General features: G+C 40.1%; 2 non-coding genes across 2 annotated transcripts; one reads left to right on the top strand and one right to left on the bottom strand.

The window, feature by feature from the left end:
• Positions 1 to 268: 268 nt before the first annotated feature.
• Positions 269 to 375, bottom strand: LOC141682296 (small nucleolar RNA R71). The gene has a single exon (XR_012559697.1). It is a non-coding gene; the product is annotated as a small nucleolar RNA R71 (small nucleolar RNA).
• Positions 376 to 10,586: 10,211 nt separating this feature from the next.
• LOC141681452 (small nucleolar RNA R71) lies at positions 10,587 to 10,693 on the top strand. Its single transcript, XR_012558884.1, has one exon. It is a non-coding gene; the product is annotated as a small nucleolar RNA R71 (small nucleolar RNA).
• The last annotated feature ends 4,432 nt before the right edge of the window (positions 10,694 to 15,125 follow it).

Genomic DNA, 15,125 nt, shown 5'->3' with positions numbered 1-15,125 from the left:
CATAATTCAGATGATACAGAACTCAGTTCAGTTTGGGGGTTCTCCTACAGAAGACCCCAACATGCACATCATGGATTTCATCGAGATCTGCGACACTTTCAAGTTCAATGGGGTGACTGAAGATGCTATCAAGCTGCGACTCTTCCCATTCTCTCTGAGGGATAAAGCAAAGTGTTGGTTACATTCTCTACCACCAGGGTCTATCACCAAATGGGAGGATCTAGCTCAAAATATTCTCACTAAATTATTTCCTATGGCGAAGACTGCTACAATTAGGAATGCTCTTACTCAGTTTGCACAAAAAATTGGAGAATCTCTGTGTGAGGCTTGGGATCGATACAAGGAGATGCTAAGGAAGTGCCCACACCATGGCATGCCTGATTGGATGATTATAAACTATTTCTACAATGGTTTGGGCGCTCAGTCTAGACCTATGCTTGATGCAGCATCTGGTGGAGCCTTATGGGCCAAAAGTTACAATGAAGCTTATGAGTTGATTGAGCTAATGGAAACTAATGAATACCATAATCCTACGCAAAGAATGTTGTAAGACAAGGTAGCAGGAATTCTGGAAGTGGATATAGCTACTGCTATAGCTACTCAACTTCAAGCTTTGACGATGAAAGTGGACTTTTGGCGAATTATGAACTTAATCAAATCACTAGTGTTTGTGAGCTTTGTGCGGGGCACATGAAACTGAGCAGTGTGATATTTCTAGCGAATCAACTCAATTTGTGAGCAACTTTCAGAGATCACAGCAACAAGCTCCAACCACTTATCATCCAAATAACCGCAATCATCTTAACTTCAGCCGGAGTAACAATCAGAATGTGGTGTAACAATCTTATCAGCCATACACAACAAAGCAGTATAACCTTCCTAGTTTTCAGCAACCGCAATATACCCCTAGGCAACAACTTCAACTTCAGCAGTTACCGCAAGTTAATAAAAAATCTGAATTGGAGGAGTTGAGGCTCATGTGCAAGAGCCGAGCTGTGTCTATCAAGACCTTGGAGAATCAGATTGGGCAAATTGCAAATGCATTACTGAATCGTTAACCTGGAATGCTTTCGAGAGATACTAAAGTGCCAGGCAAGAAGGAAGCTAAGGAGCATGTGAAAGCAATTACATTAAGGTCTAATAAGGTTGTAAATCCTGAAAAAGCTAAGACTCCAGAATATGAAGTTGAGGCGGAAGAAGAAGAAGTGCAGAAGGAAGAAGAAGTGGAACTAAGGAAGACTACTGTTGAGCACACTCCTCCTGAGGGTAATACAGGGGAGAAACTGATCTATCCTCTACCTCCCTTTCCTAAGAGGCTGCAGAAGAAAAAGCTGGATAAGCAGTTTAAGAAGTTTCTGGAGGTGTTCAAAAAACTACACATCAACATACTTTTCACTGAAGCTCTTGAACAAATGCCTAGTTATGCAAAGTTTATGAAAGGTATTCTCTCTAGAAAGCTGAAGCTTGATGACTTAGAGATCGTTGCTCTCACGGAGGAATGCAGTTCTGTGTTTCAACAAAAGTTGCCTCCGAAGCTTAAAGATCCTGGAAGCTTCAATATTCCATGCACCATTGGAAAGGTGTCATTTGACAAATGCTTATGTGACTTGGGAGCTAGCATCAATCTGATGCCCTTGTCAATCTTCAAGAAGTTGAACTTGCCTAATCCAAAGCCTACTTATATGACTTTGCAGTTGGCCGACCATTCTATTACATATCCATGAGGTATTGTGGAGGATATCTTGGTCAAGGTGGATAAACTCATCTTCCCTGCTAATTTTGTAATTATTGATTTCGAGGAGGATAAGAAGATTCCCATAATCTTGGGAAGACCTTTCTTGGCTACTGGCCGAACCTTGATAGATGTGTAGAAAGGTGAGCTCACCATCCGAGTGATGGATCATGATGAAACTTTTAATGTGTTCAATTCCATGAAGTTCCCTATGGAAAATGAGGAGTGCTTAAAAGTGGAGTTGGTTGATTCTGTGGTTACTTCAGAACTTGATCAATTGCTAATGTCTGATGCCTTAGAGAAGGAGTTGTTAGGGAATTCCGATAGTGAAGATGATGATGGGGATGAGCAGTTGCAATTTCTGAATGCTTCTCCCTGGAAGAGGAAGATTGTTATGTCTTTTGAATCTCTGGGAATGGAGGAGTTGAAAGCTCTTAAGCGCCTCAAGCCATCTATTGAGGAAGCTCCTACTATTGAGCTTAAGCCTTTACCTGAACATTTAAGGTATGCGTTTTTAGGTGATGCATCTACTTTTCCTGTTATTATTGCATCTGACCTTTCAGGTTGCGACAAGGAGAAGCTTTTGAGAATTCTTAGAGAATTCAAATCGGTAATAGGTTGGACTATAACATATATCAAGGGAATCAGCCCTTTGTATTGCATGCACAAAATTCTGGTAGAGGAAGGAAGCAAGCCTACTGTTGAGCAACAGAGAAGGCTAAATCCAATCATGAAAGAGGTTGTGAAGAAGGAAATACTTAAGTGGCTGGATGCAATGATCATTTATCCTATTTCTGACAGTTCATGGGTGAGCCCAGTTCAGTGTGTGCCAAAGAAAGGAGGTACCACTGTGGTCACTAATGAGAAAAATGATCTTATTCATACACGAACAGTCACGGGGTGGAGAGTTTGCATGGATTACACGAAGCTGGACAAGGCCACAAGAAAAGATCACTTCACTCTGCCATTTATTGATTAGATGCTTGATAGATTAGCTGGGCATGATTACCATTTTATTCTGGATGGTTATTCTGGTTATAATCAAATTTGTATTGCTCTAGAAGATCAGGAGAAGACTACTTTCACTTGTCCATTTGGTACTTTCGCCTTTAGAAGGGTTTCTTTGGGCTATGTGGAGCACCGACCACATTTCAGAGATGCATGATGGCTATCTTCTCTGATATGATTGGTCAGTTATTCGCATAACTTAACCAACCAACAAGCAACATCTCAACGAATGCAGTTATTCGCACAAGTTCAATTAATCTCACAAATCAACTCACAAATCAGAAGTGTGCATGTGTGCAAATTCTTATAGATATACTATCGCAACTAGATCAATAATCATGACTCACTACTCATCAAGGCAATCACAAGGTTATAAATAGAATAAAAGCTAAGCTCAAAATGTTACAACACTTCAATTCTTATATTGGAGTTATTATATGGATTCATGCTTTTATTTACAACATATAAACAACACAAATATGCTTATTTGACCGTGCAATGAGTGAGGTCCACAAAAGACTTATACAATAATACTCATGTAGCGAGCGTTAGGTTAGTGGATCCCAGACTATAAAAGCCTTAGGTCACTAGGCACAAAGTCCCCTAAGAACTTAATACCTCGAGTATTAAAGAGCCCACTCGTGATCAATTATGCATAAACATATTTTTTATTTTTTTTCTCTTTTTTTCACAATTTCTAAACTAGTGCGTTTCGCTCCATCTCATTCAACCCTAGACTACTCATATAAAATGAGCCGGCTACTAGCCATTTGACACCTAGCCACAACAACTAGCAATGAAATCCAATTTTTTTCTCTAATTTTTAAATAACCATGTTGTTTTACCATTAAGAGAATATCCTAAATTCTAAATATAAACAAGTGATTAAACCTCGACAAACAAACAAACCATGATCATGATCTAGCATGCAAGCAACCTATAAGACTTAGTGAAATTTTATTGCTTCTAGCATACAAATCAACTCCATAAGACTTAACATCACTAAACACAACATCACTACACTAGCATTAATATCATAAATCAATCAGAAAAGCAAACTTAAGGGATCATGTTATAATGCAAATGCATGAACTATATGCAACAACTATCATGCAAAATAAAAAAACTACTACCTGACAAATAAAATAAAAAAACTACTACATGGCAAATACACACTATATAAACTTAAACTATCATGAATATGCAAGCTATATGAGACTCACACATAACATATATTCCTTAACTACTACCCCCAAAATTGAAATATTCATTATCCTCAGTGAAGGTAATTGTAAGGAATCAGGCATACCTACTCGGAATCAGGGTCATCACCCTCATGGGGTGGTGTGTCAGGAGTGTCACGAGGCGGGTACATAGAGTCCTCACCGAATACTGGCCACTGGATATCAACTCCTGTAGCTCTGAATGCAGTCCCCAATGCCTGGGTAAGGTCCTGTGCAAACCGACTATGGATGTCATGCATCACATCCATCTACCTCATCAAGCGCCTATACTGCGTTGAACTCAAACCGGCACTGCCCTGTGCTTCCTCCTGCTGCTGCTGCTGCGACCGTGAAGGACCGACCTCCTCACCCAACTCAGCTCTCTAAGATGCTCTGCTCACTTGAATCGTACCACCAGCGTATCCCTGAGGTGCTGGACGTCCACCCGACAAGTGGTCATAAGAATAACCAAGCCCCTTCGGATCAGGCTTCCCACCGTACCACTCCTGCATACTCAACAACGTCGAACTATCAATCGGGGAACTAAGAAGCTGCAGCTGCTCATGTGCGGGCCAATGAACTTCAACCGCCACACATAACTTCATCACAATGGACGCATAGGGTATAGAACATGTAGTACTCCCACGAAGAAATCTCAAAATATCCTGATGAATCACCATCCCAAGATCCACATAGTCGCCCTGAAGAATACCCCGCAATAACCATGTACGCTCCACATTAACATCATGCACGTGAGAAGATGGCATGATATTGGCACAAATAAAGGAATTCCATGCACGTGCAAACTTGTTCATGCACGAGGCAGGGAAAGTGGCATACTCGTTGTTGCCCTTCTTGAACTTCCAAAGAGTCTCAGGCACACACACAGTGTAGCACCGATCAAATCCAAGTTAAAATCATCTCCCGTCTTCTCATTCCAGTTATCCTGATCTGGCCTCCTCTCGGGCTATTCAATCACCCTCAGAATCGCCTCAGCACTATACTCTTCAGTCAACCCCCTCACCACAAAAAATCTGTTCTTCTCTGCCTTTGCATTTGCGTAAAACTCGCGAACCACACTCATAGGCACCGCAATTGGTGCCTCACAAAAAACAATCTAACCCATCTTCAAAATCATCTCCAGCAACTTACCATCCCTCCCCGATGGCAGAAAACCTCGAACCTTGGCTATGGGCTTCGAAAGCAGCCTCGTATACTCCGCCTCAGCCTCCGGAGTTGAAAACCTAGGCCTTACACCACCAACACTAGAAGAATCGGTAGTGCTACTGCTAACTTGGGTTCGTTGTCTTTTGGGTTCCATTGGAAGTGTATAAGAGAGAATAAGAGATGTGTGTATAATAGAGATTTGTGTTTGAGAATTTGAGAAGTGATGGAGAAGTTTGTGTATAAGTGTGTGTATATATACGACTTTGGAAGAGAATCAGTTATGGAAAAGAAGTGGGATTAATGGGAGTAATGGGATAATAGAATTGATTTAGGATAGAAATTATAGGAAGTGGAGGAAGGAAATTCGAGTAGGAATTGATTTTGTACTCAAACTCCCCGATTTTCTGTTTCTTTTGCTGTCTTTTTTTTACTACAGGGATGCAGCGCGGCTGCCCCGCCTGACAGCGTGGGCACGCCATGTTACTGGAAAACCAGCGCGGCCGCCCCGCATATCAGCGCGGGCGCGCGCACTTACTGGAAACTCAGCGCGGCCTCCCCGCTTCTCAGCGCGGGCGCGCCATGCTTCTGTAGTTGAAACCGAATTTTTTTCTTTTTTTGATTTTTTTGTGTTTTTTTCCTTATTTTCTTCTTCCTCTATCTACTAATGTACAACAAACTTGTGTTGCTTCCCAAGAAATGCTTGCTTTACATCGTTAGCTTGACGTAGAATCCCGAGATCAAGTGGAAAATAAAACGGCACTAACCACCTCACGGTTTGCCGTATCCCCACAGTAATGCTTTAACCACTGTCCATTCCTTTGAACGCTTGGTCTGGATCATTTTCAAAAATCTCCACCGCTCCGTGTGGAAACACAGTTTTGATAATAAACGGCCCTGACCACATCGACTTCAACTTTCCAGGAAAAAGACGGAGACGAGAGTTGAACAAAAGAACTTGATGCCCCGGCACAAATGATTTGAGCACTAGATCCCTATCGTGCCACCTCTTGACTTTCTCCTTATATATTTTGTTGTTCTCATACGCTTGAAGCCGAAACTCATCAAGTTCATTCAATTGAAGCATCCTCTTCTTACCAGCTGCATCCATATCAAGGTTCAACTTCTTCAAAGCCCAATATGCTTTGTGCTCTAGCTCCACAGGCAAATGACACCCCTTACCATAAACCAACTGAAACGGTGACATGCCAAGCAGAGTCTTGTATGTTGTTCTATACGCCCAAACAGCTTTATCCAGCTTCAAAGACCAATCCTTTCTTGATGGACACATAATTTTCTCTATAATATGATTGATCTCTCTGTAAGATACCTCAGCTTGACCATTCGTCTGAGGATGATAGGCTGTAGCAATGCGATAATTTACATTATATCTCTGCATCATAGCAGTGAACTTGCGATTGCAGAAATGCGATTCCTCGTCACTGATTATGACTCTTGGAGTCCCAAACCTTGTGAATATCTGCTTATGAAGAAAATTAAGCACTACCTTCGCATCATTTGTCGGCAAAGCCTTGACTTCAACCCATTTTGAGACATAATCAACCGCCAACAAGATATACTAATTATTACAAGATGAGACAAATGGCCCCATGAAGTCAATTCCCCAAATATCGAAGACTTCAACCTCGAGAAGTACATTAAGAGGCATCTCATTCCTCTTAGACATATTAACCACACGCTGGCAACGATCACACTTCAAAACAAACTGATGTGCATCCTTAAACAATGTAGGCCAGAAAAATCCCGCTTGAAGGATACGAGTTATTGTCTTCTCTCCACCATAGTGGCCTCCATAAGCAGTCGAATGGCAATCTCGCAAGATCCCCCCCCCCCCGTTTCGCTGTACGGAATACATCTTCTGATGATCTGGTCAGCTCCTTGCCTAAACAAGAATGGCTCATCCCACATGTACCACTTTACCTCATGAAAAAACTTCTTCCTTTGAGCAGAAGACAAGTCTGGAGGCATGATATTACTCACAAGGTAGTTCATAATGTCTGTAAACCACGGTTCTTCTTCTTGCACACCAAACAACTGCTCATCAGGAAAATACTCATGTATCAATGTCTTATCCTGTGAAGTTACACTTGGATCTTCCAAACGAGAGAGATGATCAACAACTTGATTCTCAGTACCCTTTCTGTCCTTGATCTCCAACTCAAATTCCTGAAGTAAAAGAACCCATCGAATTAGTCTAGGCTTCGAGTCCTTCTTTGAAACGAGATAGCGAATCGCAGCATGATCAGTGAAAACTGTCACCTTCATCCCAAGCAAATAAGATCGAAACTTCTTAAAACCGTAGACAATGGCTAAGAGTTCTTTTTCAGTAGTAGTATAATTCAGCTGAGCACCATTGAGGGTCTTACTAGCATAGTAGACCACATGAAATATGTTGTTCTTTCTCTGCCCAAGAACTGCTCCAACTGCATAGTCACTTGCATCGCACATCATTTTAAAAGGCTCATTCCAATCAGGTGCAGTTATGACAGGTGCCATGATTAAATTTTTCTTTAAGATCTCAGAAGCAGCAAGGCACTCGTCATCAAACTTAAAAGGGACATATTTCTCTAGAAGATTGCACAAGAGTTTAGAGATTTTTGAGAAGTCCTTGATGAACCGCCTATAGAATCCCGCATGACCAAGAAAGTTGCGGACTCCCTTAACAGAAATTGGTGAAGGAAGGTTTTCGATAACCCCCACCTTGGCTTTGTCCACTTAAAGACCTTTACTAGAGACCTTGTGCCCCAGAATAATGCACTGTTTCACCATAAAATGACATTTCTCCCAGTTGAGAACCAGATTGGTCTCAACATACCTTTTAAGAATGGCGCCAAGAGTTTGCAAGCATTCGTCAAAAGAATCACCAAACACAGAGAAATCATCCATGAACACCTCCATATTCTGACCAATCATGTCAGAGAAGATAGCCATCATACATCTCTGAAATGTGGCAGGTGCACCACACAAACCAAAAGAAACTCTTCTGAAGGCGAAAGTCCCAAATGGACAAGTGAAAGTAGTCTTTTCCTGATCTTATGGAGCAATATAAATCTGATTATAGCCCGAATAGCCATCCAGAAGATAATAGTACTCATGCCCAGCTAACCTGTCCAACATCTGTTCAATAAAAGGAAGAGGGAAGTGATCCTTCCTTGTGGCTTTATTCAGTTTCCTGTAATCTATGCAAACTCTCCACCCCGTGACTGTCCGAGTAGGAATGAGCTCATTCTTCCCATTAACAACAATTGTGCTACCTCCTTTCTTCGGCACACACTGAACTGGACTCACCCACGAACTTTCAGAAATAGGGTAGATGATCCCTGCATCTAGCCACTTGAGAATTTCCTTCTTCACAACTTCTTTCATGATCGGATTAAGCCTTCATTGTTGCTCAAAATTAGGCTTGCTACCTTCCTCTAGCAGAATTTTACGCATACAATAAGAATGGCTGATTCCCTTGATATCTGCTATAGTCCATCCAATTGCCGACTTGAACTCTCTCTGAATTCTTAAGAGCTTTTCCTCATCACTACCTGAAAGGTCAGATGCAATAATAACAGGAAAGGTAGATGCATAACCTAAAAAAGCATACCTTAAGTGTTCAAGCAACGATTTAAGCTCAAGTGTAGGAGTTTCCTCAATAGATGGCTTGAGGCGCTTTGTTCAAATCCCTCAATCCAAGAGATTCAAAAGGCATATCCAGCCTTCGCTTCCAAGGAGAAGCATTCAAATACTGCAACTGTTCATCACCTTCATCATCTTCACTATCTGAATTCCCCAACAAGGCCTTCTTTAAAGCATCAGACCTTAGCATTTTATCAAGTTCTGAAGTAACCACAGAATCGACCAACTCCACTTTTAAGCACTCCTCATTATTATTAGAGAATTTCATGGCATTGAAAATATTAAACGTCACATCCTGATCCAACACTCGCATAGTGAGCTCACCCTGTTGCACATCTATCAAGGTTCGGCCAGTGGCCAAGAAAGGTCTTCCCAAGATTATGAGAATCTTCTTATCCTCCTCAAAATCAAGAATTATAAAATCAGCAGGAAATATGAGTTTGTCCACCTTGACCAATACATCCTCCACAATGCCTCGTGGATATGTAATAGAAAGATTGACCAACTGCAAGGTCACATAAGTAGGCTTTGGATCAGGTAAGTTTAACTTCTTGAAGATTGACAAGGGCATCGGGTTGATGCTAGCTCTCAAGTCACATAAGCATTTGTCAAATGATACTTTTCCAATGGTACAAGGAATAGTGCAGCTTCTAGGATCTTTAAGTTTCGGAGGAAACTTCTGTTACAACACAACACTGCATTCCTCCGTGAGAGAAACTGTCTCTAAGTCATCAAGCTTCACTTTCCGAGAGAGAATACCTTTCATAAACTTCGCATAACTAGGCATCTGTTCAAGAGTATCAGCGAAAGGTATGTTGATATGAAGTTTCTTGAACACCTCTAGAAACCTCTCAAATTGCTTATCCAGCTTTTTCTTCTGCAACCGCTTAGGAAAAGGAGGTGGAGGATAGATCTTTTTCTCCCCTGTATTACCCTCAGGAGGAGTGTGTTCCACAGTAATCTTCCTTGGTTCCACTTCTGCTTCTTTCTGCACTTCTTCTTCATCCACAGCTTCTTCTTCCGAAACTTGAGATTCTTCGGGATTTGCAACCTTCCCAGACCTCAATGTAATTGCCTTAACATGCTCTTTTGCTTCCTTCTTTCCTGACACTTCAGTGTCACTAGGGAGTGTACCAGGTTGTCGATTCAGCAAGGCATTGGCAATCTGCCCAATTTGATTTTCCAAGGTCTTGATAGAAACCGCTTAGCTCTTGCACATGAGCCGTAACTCCTCCAATTCAGATTTTTCATTAGATTGTTATAGCTGAAGTTATTGTCTTGGTGCATATTGTTGTTGCTAAAAACCAGGAGGGTTGTATTGCTTTGCTGTATACTGCTGATAAGGCTGTTGCACCGCATTCTGAGTATTGCTCCAGCTGAAGTTAGGATGGTTGCGATTGTTGGGATGATAGGTGGCTGGAGCTGGTTGCTATAACCTCTGAAAGTTGCTCACAAACTGAGCTGATTCACTAGAAATAGCACACTGCTCCGTCTCATGCGCACCGGCACAAAGCTCACAAACACTAGTGATTTGATTCACTCCATAATTAGCCAAAGAATCCACCTTCATCGTCAAAGCCTTAAGTTGAGCAGCTATAGCAGTAGTTGCATCCACCTCCAGAATTCCTGCTACCTTGCCTTGAGGTAGTCTTTGAGTTGGGTTCTGGTATTCATTGGAAGCCATCAGCTCAATCAATTCATAAGCTTCATCATAGATTTTAGCCCATAAGGCTCCACCTAATGCTGCATCAAGCATAGATCTAGAAGTAGCACCCAATCCATTATAAAACCAGTTAATGATCATCCAGTCAGGCATCCCATGGCGAGGACACTTTCTAAGCATCTTTTTGTAGCGATCCCAAGCCTTACATAAAGATTCTCCAGATTGCTGAGCAAATTGAGTAAGTGTGTTTCTGATTGTAGCAGTCTTCGCCATAGGATAGAATTTAGTTAGGAACTTTTGATCAAGATCCTCTCATTTGGTGATAGACCCTGGTGGTAGAGAATGTAACCAGCACTTAGCTTTATCCCGCAGAGAGAATGGTAAAAGCCTCAACTTAATAGCTTCTTCCGAAACTCCATTGAACTTCAAAGTATCGCAGATCTCGATGAAATCTCTGATGTGCATGTTGGGGTCTTCTGTCGGAGAACCCCCGAACGGAACTGGTGCTCGACTTGATCTCAAAGGTCTTAGCCGTGATGGCTGGTCGGATAATGCTAGACTAAATATCATTAATCTTCGGCTGAGAGTAATTCATCAAAGCCTTCGTATTCGCTTATGGTTCTCCCATTGCAATAATAGATTCTTCTTCGACGTTCTCCTCGACAAGAACTTCTTCAAAAACTTCCTTAGCTACTACAACTTCTTCATCAGCTTGATCCAGTGTTCTCTTACGAGACTGAGAACACGTATACATACACGCTCGCTAGAGTACTTGAAACACGACAAGGAAATAAGTAAGTAACAATGTCCGGATCAATGAACTTTAACGACCACTGATGACAAACACATAAACTAGAAATTAACACCGAGTCCCCGGCGACGGCGCCAAAAACTTGTTAGGACGAAAACACGCGTTAATTTTCACGCAAGTATAAGCAATCGCAAGTAATATAGAATCAATTCTAGTTCGTTCCCACAGATACTGGTTTAGGTTAATTTTAATCAATGCATTTATGCAACAATGGTATGGTTATTATTCAATGCTAAGACGAATAAAAAATTGAGATTGTTTATAACTAAGATTATTAACTAACATACAATTAACTACGAGAGGTTGATTTACTTATATAACACAAATATGGGATTCTAACTTCATTACTACTTCATTCAATAGCCTTTTTGTTCTTAACCTTAGCATACAATGGTGATGATACTAATCAGATAACACGAAACTAGTAGGCGCCAACTTTCGTTGTACGAATACCCTACTACCAGACATCCACAAAAGAGATAGAAGCTGAATAGACACCAATTATATTGAGACCCTATATGTCTATAGAATTTGACAACATAACGGTTTAATGCACAAGTTATCTTTCATGATTACATAGGGCAACTAAGATGGTCAAAATTACCTACGAATTATACATATCAAATACATGAACCTATGCTAGCATGGCAAGTTCTAAACCTCTAAATTTACTGTCACTTCATTAGAGATTAAGATGCTATCTTATAAGATCGCGACGCTCATAAAATGAATAAGCACAACCAATACTAGGATATCATACATTCACCACATACTAAGGCATCAAAATATATTAACTAAAGAAATCCATAAGTAAATCCGTTAGGACCCCACGATAACGATTAGCCCATAACCGAACTCATCATCACCGTGAGTTCCGATGAAAGCATGGTATAATAAACTAGGTCTTTATAAATGCGAATAACAAAACCAAGTACGTTAACAAGAGTATAGGTTCAACAAATAAGAAAACTAGCATCCAAGATTACAACTTAAAATAAAGAATCACAAGAATAAACTAGATCCTCTTCGCCTTGGTTGAATTGTGCTATATGGTCTTCCTATGTCTTCTCCTTAAGCTCTGGTACATCTTGTTATGAAAAACGAACTTAGGTTATCATTATATAGCAGCCTTGATTAGCAGAGAAGTCCAAAAATCAAAATTATAGTAGAAACAGGATTCTTGAAACTCGACCCGGCGCGGGCGCACGCTTCATCAGCGAGGGCGCGCTGATATTTTGTTCACCTAGCGCGGCTGCGCTACTACAACGCGGGCGCGCTGACCTTCTGGAAAAAGTTCTGATTTCTATTTTTTTGCTGGTTTGAGATGACGATCCACGAGCTTACTTCGTGGACACATTCCTAGCACCAATTTAGCACCAAAATAATGCTAAATCTCCTTGATCCATGTTATATGCCTGAAATGCAAAAACACTACAAAACACGTCAAAAACACAAGTAAATCGAGTACAAAACACCAATTCAAGCCTTTATAGGACGTTTTAAGTGGACATAAATGCTACTTAACATCCACTACTGTGAATGATATGCTTGTGGATCTGCTTGAAGGATTTTCCAGATAGCTCAATAATTACTCATTTCTGACATGCCAAATCAGGATTATCAAGCTATTCTGCTATCTTACAAGGAAGATGTTGAAGAATACTAGGCAAAGATAGTAGATGAATCTCAACATGATGGAAATGTCGATGCTTAGATGTCCAAAACTTTCAGCATTGACGTGGAGGAAGCTTTGGCAAAGTTTAGGGAGAAGTATGTCACCATCTTAGGTAGCAATATCAAGGTGCTTACTCCTCAGGAAGTTTATGATGCCAACACAGAGGTCTACAAAGCCCAACTCAAAGTCTTTCACTATATTGGTAAAGCACTAGAGAAGACTCTGGATGGTCATCAAGGAAGTCTAAAGGAGATGGTGAGGTCAAGAATTGTTGAGCTCCTCCTAGGCCAGATAGAGATTAAAAACAAGTTCAACAAATTTTCTAAGAAGCTGGCCACCTTCAATCTCACAGGAAGAGAAACCAACATCAAACAACTGAGAGGGTCTTTTCTAGCACTACACACAATTTTGCAAATTCAAATATTTCATAATAATGATACTAAAGTCAAGCTAGATCAACTTCACAAGGCTGATATGAACCATCTGCTTTGATGATTGAGGAGATAAGAGGGTGTGCAGGAAAGTTTTGACAATGGAGTCTCTACCTGTACACCTTCTCCTTCTTCAACCCAACAAATACAAACTCTCTAAGCTCAAGTGACTGGACTTTAATCTTTAAACTCAAATCTTGTTACTCAAGTCAACCAATTCACAACTCAATTTAAAATCATCAAAATGACATCAAGTCATTGATAGATTCTGATTTTTTTTTCAAATGCAAACAAGTGTGTCTCTGAGAGCTATCATGGGTGCACCAAAGGTTTCTGTTGTGCAAGACATGCCTGTATAATAACAAGACTAAGTCACATTGACAACCCTAAGATTAAGTTGTTTGATAATCACTTCTGTATTCTGTAATTATATTTCTTGAGTCTGTAAAAATGATTAGAAGATTAGACTGAGGGATTTTTCTGTGAACAAATTCAAGCTAAGGAATAAACTCTGGAAAAAGATCAAGCCATGATCATGCCTCAGAGAAAAGATGTAGAAGTTTAGAGTCGAATAAAGATATTCTATGAAAAATGTTCTAAGTCAAGATATCAACAACTCACAAATCAAATTATATCGAGAAGTCATTCAAGAATTCCAAAATGACTTGTCGAGAAGTCCAAAATGGCTTATAGAGAAGTCTCAGAGATATCGACAAGTCAAATGAAGATGTAGAGAACTGGAGATATCGACAAGTCATTTCTGCATGTAGAGATCTCAGATATATCGACAAGTCAAATGAAGATGTGAAGAATTGGAGATATCGACAAGTCAATTTCTCATTATAGAGATCTCGGAGATATTGAAAAGTCAAATTATGTATATAGAGATCTCAGAGATATCGACAAGTCATTTCTACATGTAGAGATCTCAGACATATCGATAAGTCATTTCACATGCAAGGATCTAGAAACCTCGACAAGTCAAGTATACCTATAGAGAATTCTGAGATCTCGATAAGTCATTATACTTATCGAGATGTCACTTTTCTATTGAACAAATTGGAGATCTCGACATACTTCTCAAAATCAGAATACAGACAAGTTCAAGATTCAAGATTTTCAGTCAACATACAATTCATTCACTGAATTGGAAAGTCTACAAAGCAGCTTAAAGAATACAAGATCAAGTGCCAAGATTAACTGGACAAAGGGTGGTCACAGACCTGCTAGATTCTGCACAGATTTGTTAAGCCATAAATAGAAATAGAAAAAGGTTGCTTTAGAATATGGTTTAGTACATTTTAGTACAAGTCTTGTAAACCTGTGTTGCTAGTCTATAAAGCATGCACGGGTCCTTAGTTCACAAAAAATAAACACATCTAGATTTTCTTGTATTCTCTCAAGATAGAAGTCGAGTTCTTAATTTATAAGAACATAGAATTTGTAGCAAGACAGACTTAATTAATACAATTAAATAAGTTTTTGATATTATGTATTTTTTTATATATGCTTACTTCAATATCTCTACAGATTGCTAACCGCTTTGTTCACCAAAATCCAAATAAGTTTTAAAAGACAAAATTATTCAAAAACCACATTCACCCCCCCCCCCCCCCGTGTTATATTATTAGCATTCAATATCTAACAGTTCCCCTTCAAGAAACTTCACAAACTGTTAGAGCTCAAATATCTCAAACCCCTATTCAACCTGATAATAAGACTTAGGGGGAGATGGGAGCCAAGCTCAGATCTATACATCAAGCAGAAGTTGGT

Source organism: Apium graveolens, chromosome 8 (genome assembly GCF_009905375.1).
Source record: "Apium graveolens cultivar Ventura chromosome 8, ASM990537v1, whole genome shotgun sequence".
NCBI classification, from domain to species: Eukaryota; Viridiplantae; Streptophyta; class Magnoliopsida; order Apiales; family Apiaceae; genus Apium; species Apium graveolens.
This window is presented reverse-complemented; position numbering and strand designations above follow the sequence as displayed.